Below are 22072 nucleotides of genomic sequence, written 5' to 3'. Positions count from 1 at the left end.
CTTTCACCTGTTGAAAGCTCCTTTCCAGCTGCCTACACCGGACTGGAGGGGCCTTAATATATGGTGTGACGGTGCGGCCCGCCACAAATAATCACGCTGACTCTTAAATAAAATCCAAGGGTGTTTATTAATATAATTTGTCAGCAATGGTCTATTGCGGTTTAAGGGACTGGAGAATAGTTGGCTCTAGGACTGTCCCTTTTCTCTCGCTCTCTATTTTCCCTCTCAACCCCAGACGTCCCTATCGGGCTGTAAGTAATCTACTGATCGTGACCTCTATTTGTCTCTCTTCTTAATACAACAAATGGTGTTCTCCCTAATTCGGTGGCTATCTGACTCCCTAGGGAACTTCTAACTCTCCCTCTCCATTTGTTGGTAAGTGGCTGGGAATAGTAGGGAATAGTCTCTTCTTTCACCCAGTGTCACGTACACTCCTATCACAACCTCTCACTCCTGAACCCTTCACTAATATGACTTCGTAAGCTATTCTCCTCCCACCACGTCACTGTCACTTCCAATCTGTCACTCTGCCTTTCCTCCTCCACCTTCCGATCTTATTTCCTTTCCCACTTCTATTCTTATTAACGCTTCTACTCCCAACTATCCTTTTCCCTCCTTCCTCTCACTCTACTTCCCGCCTCTTACTGTTCCTCTAGTTCTTACTCCTATTCAGCTTTATACCAATATCTTCCTACTCTCCCACTCACTGTTATTTCTCCCGCACTACCACGACTACTATTCCCACTCCACTACTACCTCTCTTTAATACCTTCTAGGCCACTCAGGGATATGATGCCCTGCACACCTCTCTCACTATTGCAAACCCCTAGAGATATGGTGTCCTGCTCACCCTCTATACTAGCCCCTGTTTGACCTTCAGGGACTCCCAGGGATATGGTGCCCTGGTCACCAAGGGATATGGTACCCAGCTCACACTTCTATTACTAATCCCCACTCTACCACTAATGTCTTATGCTGCCTACTCCCGCCACCTACTACTTCTACTCCCAACTACTACTTCCACTCCTACTACTATCTCACTCCGCCACTCCTACTTTACTTCTCACACTCCTCTCTCTCACACACAAACCCCCTTCTTAACAATATCCTCTGTACTCCAAAACACTCTTGCCTTCACTGCGGTCTCAGACGTCCTCCACCTCGTCATGTCCTCCCCCAACTAACTCACACTTAGACATTCACACACACTTCCTTATCTACACCACCCCCTCCCAGGATTGGCCACTTCATTTATTTTTATTTATTTTGACAACTTACTTTAGCCAATAGCTTCCCTGGCTCCAGAGGTGTGGCAGTGGAAGGACACGGGAGGGCTTAAAAGGACTGATAAGCCCCGCCCCTTTCCAACATGGACCGTGCTTGGGTCCCGGGATGCTGAAGCATTTTTAAAACCTGTAGGCTTTTAGAAATAGTAATTGCCCAAATCCCTGTTTGCATAGTTGGAGTAAAGCCTCAGGGGCCATTATTCATTAAATAAAAATACCATCTCTGGTGGGTTAGTGGTACGGGCTCCCTGTGTGGGCTACAGCTGACTGTCAGCTGGAGCTGCGTCCCTTGCCAATGTTGTGGGTTAGGGGCCGTGTTTTACTCGTCAACGTCCTCCACCGGGGTTATGGTGCTTGGCGGCACCTCACTTGAGTCTGTGGCGCATCTCCACAGCAGTTTGCTGGTGTCTTCCCCTTCCACGGAGACGCCGACTCCGCAAGTAAGGATGGATGAGAGGGGGCCTGCCCACATTCAAGCACCAGTGGGGTTAAGTTGGGCTCACACACCCCGCCCACTACAGGTTGGACAAAGTTCTTGCCTGTGCCATGCTGCACAACATATGCCTCAGGTCGAATGTCCCTCTACCCCTTCATGTCGACATGATGGAAGAGGACGATTCACTTCCTTTGGGTGATGTGCTGCCACGTAGTTGGCTGGGAAGAGTGCAGGGATGGACGTCTGGTTCGACAATAACCGATGGACATTGTTTTTTGTTTTTTTTATTAAGATTTATTCGGTTTTCAAACCATCAAAGCATATTCCATAAATGCATAGAAAGCATAACCAGTTTAAAACACATGTTTCAACTAAAGGTAAATATAAAGATGAAAAGACATCCTAATCCATTGATCATATACTTGAGTTCATACAAGGTCTATTATGTTTATTAAAATTGTACTAAAACAAAAACATTTGTAGTTAGATAATCACTCTCGATCTCCGTAGCCATGCCCTGTATAGGTATTAGTCAACAAAGAATGTCACGTTTAACTCGCCAGTATTTCTGCAGAGATTCACTCCGTCAATAGTCCTACGGATATCCTTCAATTTAAAAATAGTAAGCAAGTACTTGGCTCCAAGATCATTGTAGCCGGGGCATAGTAGCATAAAATGGGGAACAGATTCAAGAGGGGCCCTGCATACCGGACATTCAGGGTTGTTTAACAGACTCCAGTTCTTTATAAATGCTGCTACCATCAATGTGTCTATTATTAAATCCTAGAAGAGTGACCAGGTGTAGATCAGAGTTATTTTTCTTAGCCAAAGTCTTGCTTAATCCTGAATTACTGCTGCCCGTACCAGAGCTTAAAACATGCAGCCTCCATGATTCTTCTACATTCCCGGATGCCTGCCATTTTGGTAAGTACATTGGAGCCTGCCTCCGTGGAACTTATTGCACCAGAATTGTAAGTGTTTTAGCCATGAAGTTGATTGGCTAACTTCCAGTCCCAGAAAATTAATCAGTAGTTATTTGCCCTTATTTGGCACCGTCCAGAAACAAATCCAAACTGAGGCGGTTTTGGGGATATGGGACGTTCAATAGGACAGAGGTCACATTCAAGATGTAAAATTGCATTAGGTGCGCCAGTTGGTTGCATCAACAGGGATTTCAAGAAGTTGTTTTCCACCACTCCAAGAGCGTTTGATCTAGTATACCCCGGATCTCTGTTCCATACAGAGATGCTGGGACGGCCTGCAACTTATATAGTTATAAGACCAGAGTCAATGCTGCCCACCCCTCTCTCCCCGGAACTGTAATAACTTCTTAATCCCGCCGCTGTATTTTCCCTTTTCCCAGAGTCGATGGCTTTTGTTGCTTGTTCAGTCCAAGAACCATTCTCATCAAAATGCAAACCCAGATAATCGTATGCCGTTACCTGTTTGTAACATTTCTTTGAAAATATGGCTAGAGTTTGCTCTATACCCATTGTGGTTGTCGATAGTAGTACCATGTCAGCCGCAAAAAAGAGCACCGGATAGTACATGCTACCTATCCTAGGGGAGTCCCAGCTGTTGGCCACCAACTCCTCTATAAGCCTATTAATATAGAGGCAAACTAGCAGTGGGGCCAGCACACATCCCTGTCTCACGCCTCGCTGGACCTCAAATTTCTCTGTACATTCATCACTAATCCCCCATCGCACAGAAGCCTTATTGTTGGAAAATAGGGCCTGCTGATGGACAGTAGGGGTCCTGGGATTTTATATTCTTGCAAGGCCTGCCATAGTTGATTTCTACGTACACAGTCCAAGGCTAGTCGAAGATCTGCAAAAATAGCATACAATTTATGGACTATATATTTTTTCACTATGGGGTCAAGCCTGAAACATTGCTCAAGAGTTCCCATACCCTTTTGGAATCCAGCTTGAAGGTGATGATTATTCCTGCTGAGTTGGAATAGGACAAAATTACCATATACAAGTTACCGACCCCACCAAAAGACCTAAAATACATACCACCAAAAGTTTGAACTACATAAAGTTCGAACCTTTTGTGGTATGTATTCTTTGGTGAGGTCGGTAAAAAGAAAAAAAAGGAAAAACAAAGGGTGCGGGGCTGTCCCCCGCAACTGCCCGCTCATTATAGTGAGCAGGGTTTTGCGGGGGACACCTCTGCAGCTGACCCGACTTAAAAGCTGCAGGGTTGTCCCTTGCAACAACCCGCTCGCCATACTATACAGCATACTGAGCAGGGGTTGCGGGGGACACACCCGGAAGGTGCCCAGAGAAAAATAAAAAAAGAAATGAAAAGGACCCTGCAGCGCTGGGTTCCCAATCACCGAAGTGAAAGGGAACAGGTGTCTCAGGGTCCACCGAGAAGGAAGGCAAGGTAAGTAAGGGGGTGGGGTTGGGGATCTGGGGGGTTAGTGGGGGTTTGGGTAGGGGTTTCCGCACATCGGGAATGTTCAGGGGAGAAATGACCGAAGATTATTTAGAGCAAACAATCTTCGGTCATTTCTCCCTCTAACATTTCCGTTGCGGAAAAATCGCACAAATTTTCTGAGCTGACCCAGTCCTGAAGACAACAATGAATTAACTTGGCATAGATTTTCCCAGCTGCACTAGGTGGGGACTGCACTCTCAAGCTTAAAGTATTTGAACACTCTCACCTACAGTTTCAAGTCAATTTAAATTAACTTCATTCTTTAAATGGAGGTGCTGATCAAAAAAAGGGCTAGCTCCCTTGCCCTATAATATAATGAACAGCAATGGTGTCCGGGCTAGTCCTGCCTAGAGCACTACCTGCACACTCATCTACTGTGGACAGATGGTCCTACTAATCATTAATTGATGTTAAGCACAATATTCATAGTTTGTTGTACCATATTTTATACAACAAAATAAATAGATCTCTTTAGTCCAAACAAATCAATCAACAAATTCTTCACATCACCTACTCAACATTTTGTCAATTCACCCTAATTTATATTAACCAGGACCTAGACAAATAAACTTACAATTCCTATAAGCCTTGACAGTGATGCACATTACATATATATTTCAAGAAAGAAAAAATTCTTCAATTTTTTTTTCAAAATAATAAAAAAATTTCAAAATGAAAGCCCATAAACGAGGGTTATGTTGACTCAAATCCTACGCATTTCGGGACATATTGTCCCATCATACGGGAAAACCCTCATAAATCTGAAACATAATGAATGTCTATCATTATTCCTGTCTGTAGACATTTGTTTAATATCTATTAGCATCTTCAAAGACATATCAAAGATCACTTATAATATCATCCAGCCTTCAAAACCAGTTTCCGTTGCCCTCATCAAGGAGTATATCTGACCATTCTAGAAATATTCCTCTTGCAATTCTCTTAACCTGGCAAGGATGGAGAGAAATAATAGAGAGAAGCACATTGGAAGAAAAGGAAAAAAACAATCCGTCAATTTACACTATTCCAGCTAACCATGAATACAAATTCTACATAAGACCTTCTCCAAATCACCTGTAAAGTATTGTTGTGCATTGAGTACCTAAAACTCAACCGGACGCTGTTCCTTATCTCAAGACCAGTCAAGGATATCGTGTTCGTTCAACGTACCAAATAAACTAAAAAGAAAAAAATCTCTATTAAACCTACTTCTTAGTGCGAGACCACCACCGTGATTCCCTCTAATTAAATAAGTACCTGATAGGATCAACAGTCACCCGCGGGTTCTGTACTTCTGAGTTTGTCAATTTCAACATTCTGCAACAACACATGTTGTAGCTCCAGTCAATGTATATTTACTATAACAGCAAAAGTACTTCTAACACATCCCCTAGAGCAGCCCGACACTACTCTAATTTACCTTCTCGCGGCCCGCTACACCTCCATGTCGAATTCCGCTGTCAATGCCACTTCAACCCTGGAAGGAAAAACAAAACTCCTTTAACTAATCTGCCCATACTGTGCATGTGCCGGTGACTCAGGTCAATCCGTGCAACAGCGCGCCATCTTGAAGAGGAAAACTCCTCCATCTAAACTCCACCTCCTCAGTCTACCAGTCGGGAGATCGGGGGTGCTTGGGTGCCTGAGAACAACAAAATGGTGATGCCAGGCAGTCGTTGCACCCCACAGTCGCCCAACCCATACTATAAGGACGATATCTGGATCCTCATAGGTGGGCCATATAAATAATTGGTTGACACAGAGGTAGCCTGTATCCGTATGAGTGGACCAGTCTATCACCGGAAGTCACTGTTCAATGATCCTAGCTCCTGTCATCCTATCCACTCCTGTATCTACCACAAAAAATAAAGAACAATCATCATATTAGTGCAAATATCAACCCTGGCAACTATAACCTACTCGGGGCAAAAACACCCTTGTCAAGGAAGAACATCTCTTCAAAACTCCTACAGTAAAGGCCTGTAATATTCCCCCATGCAAGGTATATTGATACTCAATCCTCTGGGCTAATTATTCAAAGTTTATGGAGCTCCTCCCTAGGGAGTAGTCACCCATACCACCATATTATACCATATATCAATATTATATCTCTAATGTCACGGTTGCTCACTTATCACGCCCCCATTTGTTCTCACCTCAAAGAGATATATGGGTAAATATCGACTCAGTCCAAGACATAAGTGTCACGCAGGCACCTTCACCTCCAGGATACACCCAGTAAAAGCCCCCATATAGTAATCTCTCCAGCAAGCACGCCAGATCCAAAGAAGTCAAATACAGTCATCCTAAACAAAACAATTTAAATCAAATTCATATTCATTCCTCTGGGATGTAAAGCGTCCAGGGTCTCAATCCACCAAATTCCCTGCTGATGCAAACGTTTAACTCTATCCTCAATTCGCTTGGCGCTCTTTACTTGGTCCAGGATCACAAATTGCAGTTGAATGATGGTATGCTTCTTTTCCATGAAGTGTACTGCCACGGGGAACCGTTGGTTCTGTGTCTGTATTTGGGACTTATGCTTGGTCCATCTCTGTTGGCTTTTCGTGTGGTGAGCCCCTCATAGAATACACCACAAGGACATTTTAATCCATAGAGAACATTCATGGAGTCACATGTACACAATGATCTAATGTTAATCTCCCTACTTGAGTATGGGTGTTTAAGTGTAGATACTTGTATGATATTGTTAGTGTTGACATGTCCGACATGACATGACAGTACCAACTTTTGTGCTTCTCGACTCCAATTTAGCCTCACATTCTGCATGTACCAACCTGTTTCTTAATGTTTTATTCTTCTATGCAAAATTTGGAGGTCTAGAGAACAAGTTTGCTGTGATATCATATTGTAAAACCTGCAAATGTTTAGCCATTACTTTCTTGACTCTGTTACTTTGTCGTGAATGTGTATATATGTACACCTGATCCCTTTGCTCCTCTTTGGATCATTCTTGCAGTAAGTTACTTTCAAGCCCTAACGCTTTGTTTTTAGCTGAATCTAAATCGGTGGAGCATGATGCTGCATTACCTTTTGTATTCCACTGGATCAGATCTGATCCGTCGTAGTCTTACTGACTGTATGGTAACCCTTTGATTGTGCTTGCTGGATGAAAGCTATTGGCTTGTAAGGTACTATTTATGTTCATTTTGTATATACATTGGTTACAAATCTCCCATTTATAGTTTGAATCTGTGTGTCTAGAAAATGTATGTAATTTTGTTCTGTGGAGAACATAACTTTAATGCGGTCGTGTAGAGTAGTGAGATTCTCCAAAAACCTTGTTAGTTAGATCTCTGTGCCTTGCCACACTCCAAAAATGTAATCTATGTACCATTTATGGAATACCAAATGCGTTTGCGCACTGTCAGTTGTCAAAATCATTTGTTTTTCAAAGTGATACATAGACATTTGCATAGCAGGGAGCCATATTGGCCCCGTGTTGAAGTCCCTGTAATTTGTAAATAAGTAATCTTTGAATCTGAAGAAGTTATTCTTCAACACCAATTTTAGCAATGTCAACAAAAAGATCTTATCCGCCCTAGTATGCTCCTGTTGCAGCAAAAGCCACTCCATCGTGGTCAGTTTGAGTTCTCGCTGTGAAATGGGGCAGTAATTCCCTGGGGACTCTCTTCCTCATTTTTTATGTATGGGAATTATGATCCTACCATGTGTTGGGAACTGTACCTAGCTGGGTGACTGAGTTGAATACACAATACAAAACCGGCCCCCATATTATAGGTTTCTCCTTGAAGACATCAATAGGTATACCATCTGGGCCGGGTGCTTTCCAACTCCCTAGGGCACTAATAGCCTATTTCCTTCACAGTGATATTGGGGCTGGAGTTGCTCTGAGGTGATCTATCAATTAATACAATATGCACATTATGTGAATCCAAGGGCTCCCTCTACAGGTTAGAAAAATGGGTGTGTTGGATACTTTCCCCACAGCAGGTTTCCAAGAAGTACTCCTTGTTTCTACAGGCATCTAGGAGAGTTTCCCACCTTGATGGATAAAAAGCTTTTTCTTGTCTTTGATGGTGGCGTTGTATAGGATTCTAAGGGGCTGTAACTTGTTTTTGTCCACTGGAGCACCTGCCTTAAGGCAGGAAGTTATGCTTTCCTTGCATAGCCGACATTCATCATCAATGTATTTTTTGCACATTGATATCCACATGCTATGCACCTCTGTACATAGTAATTTCATGAATGAAACACATGTACACAATAAGGAATGTCCGAGCGTTGCTTCAAGTGAACTATTTAATCTAGAAATGTGCAACCCCCCTCCCCTCAACACTATCCCAACACCCCTCCCACATCCTCCTCCCCACAACACCATCCCCAACACACCCTCCCCCCACCACCCTTATGCCTATATACAAAAATACAGTCACTTGCACTTACTGGTCTCCTCCAGCGCCTTTGGAGCCAGATTGCGTGCAGGTCGTCGCCTTGGGGTGCTGGCTAAAGATCCCTTAATTGGGGTAACAGAGGTGGATTGGTCTGACTCCAGCCACCGGATATGTTGGAGTGTCAAGCGCATGCTGGCCTGCATATCCTCGCCAATGGCCGAGATGCTCTGTCATCTCCCTCACCCTCTGTCCGACGACAATCAGGGTGGGCAGATGTTACAGCTGTCTATTGTCTGTCCCAGTACATGGCCCTCCCTATCCTCCATGAGGCGCCCTGAACACAGTCACCCATGGCCTGAAGGTGTTGTACTTCAGTGTCCGCAAATGTTTCCAAGCGCACCTGGCACTGCTTTATAGCATTAAGCCTCCTCCACGTACAAAAAAGGTAGCAGGCGCCCCTCTCTCGGTATGATGCATGAGGTATGGGTTGAGGGCTATAGGGTGGGCTGGGGCTGAAGCAGGGTGAGCTGTACCACCTGCCATCTGTGTCACCCTCTGACTTCTGACCATGCGGCTGGGTGTCCCACTCAGGTGACAAGGGGGTTTCATGGGCCAGTTGGGTGGGTGCGTGCGCAGTGGCTTCTGTGCACCTGCCAACAGCTGGCTCCCCTGTAATGATCACAGTGTATGGCTGTGGGGGGGGGGGGCGGTTGCAGGTGTCAGGGGTGCAGTAGCTGCAGCTGTGTCTTCATCGCTGCCATTGGGTACTGTGGTGGTGCTGTCCTTTGTGACACTGTGGTGGCACTGTCCTTTGTGACACTGCTGGGCCCTAGTGTCACAATCCTGCCTTTTCTCCTTCTCATCGCTGGGTGGTGCAGGGTTGGTGGCTGTTGATTTTGCCCCGGAGGCCTGGCCATGGGATGTAGATGGGCTTGCATCATCCTCCTCCTCCTCCTGCTGAGTCGACTGTGAACCTGTTGGGTGAACAATAACCTGCTCTTAGCCATCATGCATACTTGTATGTGGACTTGCTAGTCACACATGCTACATCCTACACATGTGGTCCGAAGGATATGGCTGATTGCAGGCCAATACATATGGCCGTGGCAAGGTGGGGCTAGTGTCTGCTGATGATGTACACCCCATTGGCATGCGCTATTTGCCCTCTGTACTGCCAAGGTGGCATGTACATAGGGTTGTGCAGAGGGGCCACTTTGGCACTTGGCCTTTCTCAGCACACATGGGTGCTGCACATGGTTCCATTTTCTCACATGCACATTCATACTGCTGTGCATGGGTACGTGCACAGTTGCACACTTACCCCTACATACCATGCCAGTGTTAGCCCTGGCAGGGCCTGAGGAAAAAGATATTTGGCGCCCCCAAGAGAGGTGTTGCACAATATTGGTGATTGTTGTGCCACAACAGCATGGGGCAGCCTTGCGGACCCATGCTGGTGTAGCTGTGGTGCCGTATTGCAATGGAAAGTACCCAGCACCCATGCTGGAGCCGGGAGTTAATGATTTCAACTGAGCGCCGCTGCTATACCAGCATGGGTTCGCCTTCCGAATGCTGCCCCATGCTGGTATGGCAGTGGTGTTATGTTGAAATGATTGGCTCCCCGCTCCAGCATGGAAGCTGGGCGCTTTCCATTGCAATAGGAAGCCTTCACCATGCCAGCAAGGGGGTTCCCTTGTTGGACTGCTCCAAGCTGGTGTATCAGGTGGGTTGATGTGGCGGCCCAGGCGGCTGCCCGGGTCGCCCATGCCTGAACTGACGGATACACATTGGTGGCATTTCCTTTGGGAGCATTGCTATGTGGCGGCACTCCCTACTCCCTCGATCCCCTCCATGTGGAGGATGGAGCTAGCCTTATCCTCCCACGGGGTCAGGACAAAGGGGTCCATGGTGGTGCCTCTTGTGACCGGTGACTCCCACCAGTGTTTGGACAGGAGGCTGCAGACCCTGCCCTTCAGGTCGCTCCACTGCTTCCTGCAGTCCTCACCATCCACAGCTGTGACCTTCTCGCTGATGCCCAACCAGATGGCTGACTTAATTTGCACAGATGTTTTGCCCTGACGGGAGCCATATAGCTCCTCAGTATGTGCCACCACCTTGTCAGTGAGGACCTGTAGCTCAGCCTCACTGAACTTTTGCTTCCTCAGCCACTGGTCCAGCAATTTCCCCCCCCCCCCCCCCCCCTCCTTTTAATTTTTCATGTGATATGATTTCCATGTCCTGTGGGTATGGATGGCTACAGGAGGTGGTGGATACAGAACGGATTGAGTTTTCAAAATGGCTGCTGACGTGCTTCCCGTTTCAGCGATGACGCTATTTCTGCCAGTGGAATTAGCGGCAAATGTAGAGAGGTAACGGTAATTCTGCCGAATACGGGTGGAATTACAGTCGTAGACTCAATTTCCACAGTAATTCCGCCAGACGGAATGACCGTTACCGCCAATGGTGAGGGCGCCTTCCCGCCAAGTTGTAATATGGCTGTAATTCCACCCGCCACCACAGCAGTAACGGTAATTCCACTGAGGCCGAATTACTGCCCAACTCATAATGAGCCCCTTTTTCTCAGTGACCAGTCACCCCTTTGGTGTGGAATGTCTAAGCTGGCAAAGTTGCCAACAAATGTATGTTAGCATAGATCTGGTTTGCCAAGAAATATTTCCATCAGCAAATATACGTTTCAGTCGCAATTTCAGAATTACAGCCAGCCTGGACCTGAGAAACCCCTGAAAATCCTGGGATATCAAGGGACAGGGGCATGGATAGTTCCGCAAGGCAAGAGGGGGCCCGAGGGGAGGGTCCTCCTGACCAGTTTTTATTCTCTCTGGTTGAAGACTGAACGCTGCCCTCTAAAGCAGCTGAGCTAGAAGGCCTGTGAAGGACACAGGGTTAGGTCTACAGGCCGACAAATGTATGTTGGCATAGATCTGGTTTGCCGAGAAATATTTTCATTCCCATCAGCAAATATACGTTTCAGTCTCCTCAGGATTACCCTTTTACCACTGATGGAGATTTTCATCTCTAGCCAACTCTTATCATTTTCCAGCAGTGTGTGATTTTTTTTTTTCCAGCAATTTTAATCCAATTCACAATTTCACAATGATAATCTTACGTCCTGACATTGCACCAGATTCATGAGAATCACACCTAAATTGATGAAGAATCTGGACTTTTGAAAAATGAAATGGGATGATCTGACCGAGACTAAAGAAAGCAGCACTAGCAAATCAGGACTTTAGGGTTGTTATGCAGTTTCACATTCGAGAAAGACTAAATAACAAGGCTCCATAAGGGACATTGGTTGCCAGACATTTCTAAATTTCTAGTGCAGGCCAAGTTTTCTATCTACGGTGTGGTCTTGTTGTCTCAATTGTGAAATGGCGTCTCAAATCCCTCCAGGAAAAGCTTTTTTTCCCCTCGCTTGCTTCTTGTATTAGTTCAATGAGCATTTTTATAATCACCCCCTGTTTCTTTTTGTTTTGCTCTTTTGTCTCTCGAGGCCTCTATGAACGATTCGATTTAGACAATCTTGGTATGCATTACAGCAAGCAACGTCGCTTGATCGTTGGAACTGTTTAGGTTTTCATACAGTTTAAAGAATGGTGCCAGTATGATGGAGGCCATTGAGCATATATAAGCTTGTAGTTGGGCAATCTATGGACCCAGGAGGCCGTCCGTCAAAGGGACTTCCGTAAGCTGTTGCTCCGAGAACTCTTTCCTGGAGCAAGGGTTTCTCTCGACTTTTGATGTATTGTCGGATTCCAACTTGCATCCTGATCAGAGTTCTCACTTGAGTCTTCACTTGAGCTTAGCAAATAACGCGGTTTACCCCTGGGACATGGCTCGCACACGTCCATTGGAGGGGCAAGAACAGATGACCTTGAGAAAAGAGCAGGAGATACCAGGGTGTCCTCTAGAGATAAAGTTGGTTTGAGCTTCTTGGCGGGTTAAGTTGAGCAGGGGTCCTAGTCTCTTCCTTCTTCTGAGAGTGAGCGCTTTTCGCCCCAGAAACTGGCATTCACACTTAGTTGAAGCCTCAGGTTAGCAATATCTTTAGTAAGTCAGGCTGCTCGTATGGACTTCTCTTGTATGGTGGATCTATGTTCACATACGTTCATTTTAAAAAAGTTGCAGGCGAGTGCTCTTAGATGCCCGGATTCCAAGTTAGATGGGACAGTTTGAGGCACAGTCAGGTCGTTGCCATTGTCTTGAGGGGAGGGGTGCGGGTGGTGATATTTCTAAAGGTCCTGTTCGTTGTAACCCCTTTTATTTGAGTAGGTAAGCCGTGAGGAGCAAAACAAGGCAAGAGTATCAGTTTGCTAGTAGGTCTGCATCTGATGGATCGCACCACGCTTCCTCCCAGAATGGGTGCAGCAATGCTGCTAGTGTGACTTGTGTGGGGGTTCAACAGAGAGGGCATTACAGCCCCTGATGGCTGGTCGAGATTGAATGTCTGCTCTCTGTTTAAAATGCCATTGCAATTTAAAGTAGTCCAACAATGATTTACTCAGGGCTTCCCCCTTTTTACTTAAGGGATCTGTCATTTTAGTGGTGATTGGAGCGGCACCCTGCAAAGTCACCCCCATGTTGGTGACAGGCAGACCGGCCCATGCCTCCTGAGCCCCGGAGGTTAGTAGCTTTGTTGACTGATCGGAAGATTCGACCACAGGTTCTTTCCCTCTTCGCAGCCTCCACCACCTCCCAATCCTCAGTCCTCCGATTTTCAACAATCAAACAGTCCCGATTTGCTGCCACCTCTGAGATGTCTGTGTGAGGGCAGTAAAATCTTAGATGCATCCCCGTAAGGGTCAGTGGGGGGATGGGAGCAGGAATTGAAAAGGAAGAGAACGAGGCGAGGCGTGGGTCGGGGGGGGAGGGGAGGAAGGGCTATACAGAAGGTAACCCCTGTGTGGTTCCAGAGCCCAAAACAGTAGGTAAAACACAGAACAGCAGAATCAAGATCACGGGTGACTACAATCAGAGAGTTTCCCATATTTGCACAGTTTATACTGTTCTGGCCCATCACTCAGTTACCTGTAGTCGGTAACATCCTGGCTTGGCTACGGGTTCTTTGGGGTCCGCTGTCCCCCGATACCGTCTTCATTGTCTCCACAGAGGCAATTCGTTTCCCACAGGGGTCAGAAAAGGCTCTGGAGGTTTTAGTCATTTTTCTGTTACTCTGCTGCCTGCAAAGGAGCGAGGCAGCACAGAGCCATGCTCAGTCTCTCCAACGCCTCCCAGTGCTGAACACGCCAAACACTCCCGCGACACTCTGCCTCACTCCACTCCAGTGAGAGGCTTTAGAAGTTTTCGAGTCGCGATGCGCTCCTCCCACAAGCAAAGAAAGAAAAGGCAGACTGGTGAATCAGCACAGGAGAGAGTCTCTCTCCAGCTCGCCAAACACTCCTGCGACACTTTCATTTAAACAAATGTTCACAACAGAGACCAACGACTGACATCATTTAAGGGCTTTTCAAAAATTGCAATAAAAACAGTGCATGACCAAGCAGGGTGCAAGATATTCAAAGAATCTTTAGAAATTTCTGGCAACTAATGTCTCTTATGGAGCCTTGTTATTTAGTCTTTCTCGAATGATATGATGACATTTGTAACGTGCCTATACACAAGTGTTTCAAGGCGCGACGAGGCAGGGAGGGGGGAACAGGGGGAGACGGACAAAGATCCTACTAGGCCAAGTGTCATTCAGATTGCGCAAGTGCATGGGTAGAGGGGAAGGGAGAAGTGCAAGGGGGAAAGGGAGAGGGGAAAGTGCAGTACATGGTTAGTAAATACAAGATAAATAATAAGGGCCAGCTGGTGGCAAGTGCAAGATAAGTGCAGACAAGTGCTGGGTGGGGGGGGCTGTAGGGATGCAGAGACAGTCCCGTAGTGCAAGGGCTGCCAGGGGGGCAGTACAGGGGAGAGTGGCTGGGCCACGGACCGAGCTTGGTGATTGGCCCAGTTGCAGATTCAGTGATTTAGCAGGGGAGAGGGGGAGAGAAAGCAGAAGCAAAGAGTAAGGTTTTTAGGAGCTTCCAGAACCGGAGATGGTTCTCCAAGTTTCAATGAGGGAGGAAGGCTGTTCCAGAGGGAGGCCCCTGCTGCGGAGAGAGAGATCTCCCCCAACTAGTTGCTTGGAGCAGCGGCTGACCCTGAGAGAGTTGGAGGCGCATGAGCGAAAAGCTAGAGAAGGAATATATTCGGGAAGATGGAGTTGAAGGTATTTTGCCCCCAGACCCCAGAAGGCCTTGTGGACAATGCAGAGGGTTTTGAACTTAATCCTCGCAGCCACTGGGAGCCAGTGTAGTGATTTCAGTCCTGGAGAGATACGGTCCCTGGGCTTGAGGCCAAGGACAAGTCTCGCAGTCCTGTTCTGGATGAGTTGCAGAGGGCGGAGAGTAGAGGCAGGCAGATTTAGATAGAGGCTGTTACAGTAGTCAAGCTTAGCGAGAACCAGGGCTCTGGAGACAGTGAGCTTCTGGGGGAAGGAGAGGAAAGGAAGGATACCTCTGAGGATGTGCAGCTGGTAATGTGATTTCTTAGAAAAGTCAGAAATGTGAGGAGAGAAGGAGAGTGTGAAGTCGAAGATGACCCTGATGTTTTTTGCCTTGCAGGAAGAGGGCCAAGAGAGGCCAGCCAGAGAGCTGCAGGGAAGGAGGGAATGGGTGTGCTGATGGGTAGAATCTCAGTCTTACTGGCATTAAGGCAGAGGTCATTGGCGGCACACCATTCCTGGATAGCAGAAAGACAGTCAGAGATGAGGGAAGGAGAAGAGGAGGCTGAGGGTAGCCTGAAAATGAGCTGTGTATCATCCGCATAGCACTGAAAGTTGGGGCAGAGAGCGGCGATGCGATGGGCAAGGAGTGCCAGATACTGGTTGAAAAGCCAGGCAGAGCGGTTACGAATGTGAAACTGCATAACAACCCCAAAGTCTTGATTTGCTAGTGCTGCTTTCTTTAGTCTCGGTCAGATCATGCCATTTCATTTTTCAGAAGTACCGATTCTTTATCAATTTAGGTGTGATTCTCATGAATCTGGTGCAATGTCAGGACGTAAGATTATCCTTGTGAAATCGTGAATTGGGTTAAAATTGCTGGAAAAGCACACACTGTTGGAAAATGATAAGAGTTGGTTAGAGATGAAAGGGGTAATCCTGTGGAGACTGAAACGTATATTTGCTGATAGGAATGCAAAATATTTCTCGGCAAACAAAATCTATGCTAACATACATTTGTCGGCCTGTAGACTTGACCCTGTGCCCTTCACAGGCCGAACCTAATTATAGCTCAGGGCAGCGTTCAGTCTTCACCAACCAGAGAGAATGAAGACGGGTCACAGGAACCCGCACCTCGAGCCCCTTCTTGCCTTCCGGAACTCTCCATGCCCCTTTACCTTGATATTATCCAAGTATTTACAGGGGTTTCTCAGGTCCAGGCTGGCTGTAATTATGAAACTACGACATATATAGCAACAGAGGAGAAAACCTCAAACTACCAGAGCACTTGAAGAAGCTGAAGAAACTAAAGCATATGCCCTTATCGAAAACCCCTAACGGCTGTGGCACACAGAACTTTATCAGAAACTTGAGAACTGTCTTTGTGGAACCAACAAAACCTCAAACTTGAACAGAACGTCATTGCATGGATCGCAATATGGAAAGCTCCTCAAATGTGAGAACCTGTGAAAAGCTGACTGTGGCTCCATCGTTGGAGGATGAGATAACCGATACAGAAACTTTTGAAGATCCACTGATGCAGATGTCAACATATGAAGACCGCTCGTCTGAGGATTCCCTGGAAGAAAAGTTTATGGGTCAGATTCCATCTGACTGGGGATGTGCAAAAGATGGGCCATCTTTTCAGTTTGAGAGTGACTCAACCTAACCCGCCATTCTTGACACTAGCAGATAAACGGGCAAGTGTGACGGGCAAGCCTGGGAAAACTGAGAAACCGCCCTCACTGATGGTTAGAATGATTGAGCGCTCACAAAATAATAGATCTACCCGTAAAGCAATCGGGGACCCAGAATATGAGGACTCGGCTCATGTCCGTAGATCGAAATTTAACATCCTCGCCCAATCGGACAAGAAGCAAGACTGGATCCTGGATAACCGCGAGGTAATCCTGGATTGGGTGCTGAGGGCCGATGACGGTTTAATCCTAAACCGTTCAAATATCAATACCAAAGACATCAGGATTGTCGACTTCTCAAATAAAAATTAGAACAACCTCTTTAACTGCTCTGTTAACAAATGTGAACAATGAACTCTGGGCACTTGGCTTTGACTTAAAAGATTGCAAGACTCCACCCAAGTTCGCCAGAGAGCAATGCACGAGCCCTTGAACGCTAAGTCGGAGGGAAAAACTGGCACTGGCAGCAGTGACCATAGCAATAGCAGTACCTCCAACGTGATGACCAGCAAATTAAACCCTCCAGGGCTAATCTAGTGATTCTACATGGTCCAGAATCAATAAAGATCACTATATGAGGAATAAGCAGAGAGAGAGAAAACAAAGGCCGGACTTCAGAAAAGCCCCACAGAATCCCAAGGCCGATAAAGAACAGTCCTGGGACTGGCTACCGAGAGCCCTTGCACTAGAACCTACTGAATAGTCAAGCTCCAAGGCCTTCAGGACGGCTGGATATTGGCTCCTGGAATACTAGAGGATGTGCCCATCTTTTTCAAGGCATACACTCAGTAGGGACAATCCTGGATATTATATTCTTACAGGAAACCTGGTTAAGAGAACCCCAATACCAATATCTAGATGGCTTCACCGCCCATCTTAATAAAGCAACCAAAGGGAATCTTCGAAGTCCTAGTTCAGGACTACTGACATTGATACGAAACAGCTCTACAGAGAACATCATTCGAGTTATCCATCGAAACCCTGCCATCCAGATTATAATAATAAAACTATTGGATCACCCTCCAAATGGGCAGGGTTGTTTGGCCTTGTTCAACCTCTATTGGAATGCAAGCTCTAAGAACTCCAGTACTTTTGTAGATGTGTTATGTCTTGGATAAACTCAATGTATATTCAAATGGCTGAGCCTTGGCAAATTATTTGTGGTGATCTAAATGTTGATTGCATGTGTCTGGGTGTGCGGAAGGATGGGATGGTCAGGGCGGGGTCTAGAAAAAAGAGAGGTAGATGTCGGGAGTGGATGGAGGAAACGGTGGTGAGGGCCATACACATGCTGAATGGCCAAGTCAAAGGAGATTTAATAGGGGCGCCGACATGGCACTCAGACTTCGTATCTAGTAATGTTTTGTCACTGGTGCAATCACTGATAGTGTACCCCTCCGAACATAGCAACCATGACCCAGTGGTGCTCTCCTGCTCCACAATGAGCCATAAAGGAATGATAAAAACAGATCTTTGGCACTATAAGGTGGACCTAGAACTGGGAAGAAATGGGGTGTGTATCACGCCATCCCAAGTGCCAGCTTTAACTGAAAAATGGACTACCTGTCAACGGCTGGACGTAGAGTGAGTAAAATATGAGCCTATGTTGACCATATTCAGGGAGGCACTAAAAAGAGGAACTAAACCTGGATTTTGCTTAAGACACTCCTTTGATAAAACTATAGCTAAACAGAAACACATCTTGCACAGTGATCTCACGACCTTGGGAGCCCTCCCACTTACCATTAGGGGATTGACGAATAATAAAAGAAAACAAAAACACAGGAATTGGATAATATCTTACAGAGCAACCATCTACCAGAATGATTCAGAAGTTATGTTGCAGACTCTGGGTTTGAAAAACTCCAGAAATCTGTGGCAACTGCTGAATGGCAGGACGATCAATAATGGCTCACTTCAAGTAAACCCAGCACCTGAGAACGCCTGGGTTGAGCACTTTGGAAATCTATTTGCTCTAAAGGTGAAAATGATGATCAACGTACCCAATGGGTGATGTACTGTGACAGGCAGGAAATCTTGCGCACAATAATGAAAGCTAGCAACTTGCGCTCACCTGGGCCAGATGGTATGACAAATGCTATGCTAAAGGAGGCCCCAGAGGACTGGGGCGATTTCTGTTTGGCTCTATTTAGGTGTATTGCTCGGTGCAGTAGAGGACTTGCCTCGTGGAAGCGAGCAATTGTGGTCCCCATCTTCAAGAAGGGAGATAGGGCGTCTCCAGGCAATTAGCGCCCATCGCCCTTCTTGAGGTCCTGGGAAAGATCTTCGTGGGAATCCTGTTACGCTTGCAGGAATGGGTGAATGAAAAGGGGTCTTTTGACTCCAGGCAAACTGGCTTTGTCAGTGGAGTTGGCTGCATCTTAAATTTGCTGCTGATTAGCGTATTAAAAATGAAGGCGCTCAAGGGGGAAGGCAAACTGTACATGGCTTGTATAATTGAGTGTGCCTTTGACAGTGTTCGCCTCCGGAGGATCGCTCAGGGGCAACGTGCTTGCCTTGGAAGCAAGATGACACAGAGCAACACAGGTTCAATCCCTGGGTCCACGCTTAAAAACCTTTGGGTATTAATCCCATTATAAATAACCAATTACAATTAGCTGAAAGTTACTTTGGGCCAAAATGATAGTGATGGGATCTCCTGGGGACCTAGTAGCAGCAATTAGAGACCTATACACCGGAACCGCCCTGCAGGTCAGACTCGACCAGGGGGCACCCTAACAAGGAGGATCAACACTTACAGGGGATTGAAGCAGGGCTGTCCCTTAGCACCCATCCTGTATAATATTTTTTATCACAGATATGAAAGAGGTCTTAGATCCCCTAAGGTCATGTACACCTAGGATAAATGGAACACCTGCAGGTTGGCTCTTATGCATAGTCGATTTAGTCAGTTGGACAGAACCCCTATCTGCTCGCAAAGGAAGCTGGACACGTTGCAGAATTACGTAAATCGGAACAGCTTGAAAATAAATATTGCGAAGTCTGAAATACTCGTACTGAAAAACCTGAGGGGACGGAAAAAGAAGACCCCTCATTGGTCCATTAGCGGAAATCTAATATGAACTGTCTCCTCAATAATATATCTAGGGTAATGATCCGCGCAAGTGCTTGTGAAAAGCCCTGATTGAATTATCTAAACACCAAAGCAAAACAGCTTACTGTGCAAGGAATTGTGCTCGGCAGGAAGTACGGAAAGTTCTTGCTCCTTCCGATTATACATTTCTATAACCAAAAAGTCATACCAACACTTGCATACGCAGCAGAGGCATCCCTTGGTCTACCCTAGGAAATCTGGGAGAGACTGGAAAGCCACTTTTGGAGAACAATTCTGCGACTCCCTAAAGCAATACCTATGGCTATCGTCGGACATGAATTAGGTCTCCTATCCTTACACATCAGGATAAATACACCTAATTGCCAACACCAATTCAGATTACAAATATGAAAAATTAGGGATTGTAGGATTGCCCGATGAAATTGTGGCAAGACTGATGCAAAATAAACACTGTCTAACCTTGGCTTTACAGTTGACATCCTGTGCAGAAACGCCTTGCTGGTGAAAAAGGCCCTAAGGGCTGCAGATTGGAGCGAAACTGATGCCAAAAGGTCAAATTCACAGACTCACACGCTGTCAAACTCACTTGCTGCACTACCCAGCATAATCCCCCAATATCTGAAAAAGTTTCAGAGCGCAAAACAAAGGGATCCATTTTTTAGATTCAGACTTAACATACGCCACACTAAAGTCACATTGTGCAGATATAGGGGGATCTTGGTTGACGATAGCTATAGACTATGTAAAAAACAACCAGAAACCCTAAAACATCTAATCCTTTTCTGCCCAGTTCTAAGAATTGAGAACACATCTACTGTACCCCCATTAAAAGTTAAAAGTTTTGGGACCGATGCAGAGGCAGGGTGGGAGGCTCTCTATGGGGGGCTAACAACACAGACTCTAGTAAAGTTTCTTGAGTTAATTTTCATAAAGAAAGTTAAGGCAACAGAACTGTAATGAATCCTAATGAAAGTTTTTTGTCTTTGCTTTTGGTTTGGCCCCGTATTTTGCTTTCGTTCTTCCTCCGCCCTCCCTCTTTTTGCCACTTCACAGCTTTTTAGCTTTTTGGATTTTTAGCTTTTTAGTTCTTTTAAGTGTTTTCATGTGATGTTAAATGATGTAAGTTTCAGATTTTTCTTTTAAAGACTGAGTAGCAAAAGTTTTAAATATGCTAAATGCATTTATTTTTTAATGAAAGTAAAGCTGAAACCCCAATTTTGTCATCTGCAATTTTTTTACAATGTTTTTTAACTCATGGATATCTTGAAAAGATAAAGGGATAAGGGGCATTCTCTGCTAGCATTTTGGTAAGTTCTCCATCTTTGCTAGATAAGTGATTCATCCAGGATCACTACATTTGGCTCCACTGGAAGCTGGGGTTATAGCCTAAGTGTCCTGTTTTCAACTTTGATGATTCAAGCTGTAGATCACTTTTTTTATTAACTGGTGTGCATTTGTTTTTGAAGCAGAACTATCACTGTTGGGTCCATAATATTTGTATAGCGCTTTACTGCCATTACTATGGCATTGAAGCACTTTTTTGATGTGTTGCCCTTTGGAAGACTGTAGCCTTTACATAAATGACAATAAACAGAGTGATTACATTGCATATGACTACAGAACGTATAATTACAAAGGGTGTCTAAAGTGTTCATGCGCAGCATGGATTGCTGTGTCATCGAATATGTGATTGCTGAATTAATGTATTCATAACGATCTGCTGTATCCTATGGCATGCAGCACTAAAGGTGGACAGAGGGCACGTATAATTGAATCTATCAATCCCAAAGGCAACTGTCGGCATTTGATGGTTCTGCAATACTTTACATGCAGATCACATGCAGTCACATGCAGGTTTGGTAGACCTATCAGTGATACATTGCAATTCATCTCGACTTGTCAAGCCGATGCCCAGTCCACTAGATAAACGCAAGAGAACATGTCACAGTTTCACAAGGGTAGACGTTTTATAATAGACCGAAGGAAAGGAAATATCATTGGGCTCAGGAAACGCTTGAAAACCATCATGAAGAATAGAAAATTGTGTTAGCGGGTCCCAATTATGCACTAGAGATATATGTGAATCGTATATTCTGTTGTAATACAATACAATGCATTGCATTATTTGAAGTACCTATTTCATCTATGTATTTCAATACATTATTACATTACCAAATTGCAGATGGTAGATGTAGGCACACAGCCTACAGGCTCTCTAAAGTGCTAAGAAACCACATACAACAATTGAGGAACCATCATAAGAGAATGAATTGAAATAGTTCTACCTTGTAGATCTACAGGTCTGTGTCGCTGTCTTTGTATCCGTCTGCGAGGTGTGCTGCTTTGAGACAGTGGCCAAAAGTATCATTGGTGCCATACAGAAGAGCCTTGCATGTCCACTTTCTGCCTCCTTTGTAGTTTGTACATTACCAGCACGAATAATAAAACCTTGCAAGAACTATACCCGAGAAAAGAGTGGGTTATGTAAAAACACCACTTCTTTGTACATTAAATCTGTGGATGT

General features: G+C 45.5%; 1 protein-coding gene across 2 annotated transcripts in view; it reads left to right on the top strand.

Annotated features, from left to right (window-relative positions):
* ICA1L (islet cell autoantigen 1 like) overlaps positions 1 to 22072 on the top strand; it is an 804678-nt gene that overhangs the window by 192691 nt on the left and 589915 nt on the right. The gene's annotated exons all lie outside the window — the stretch shown is intronic.

This window comes from Ambystoma mexicanum, chromosome 9, assembly GCF_040938575.1.
Source record: "Ambystoma mexicanum isolate Mex_15411 chromosome 9, UKY_AmexF1_1, whole genome shotgun sequence".
NCBI classification, from domain to species: domain Eukaryota; kingdom Metazoa; phylum Chordata; class Amphibia; order Caudata; family Ambystomatidae; genus Ambystoma; species Ambystoma mexicanum.
This window is presented reverse-complemented; position numbering and strand designations above follow the sequence as displayed.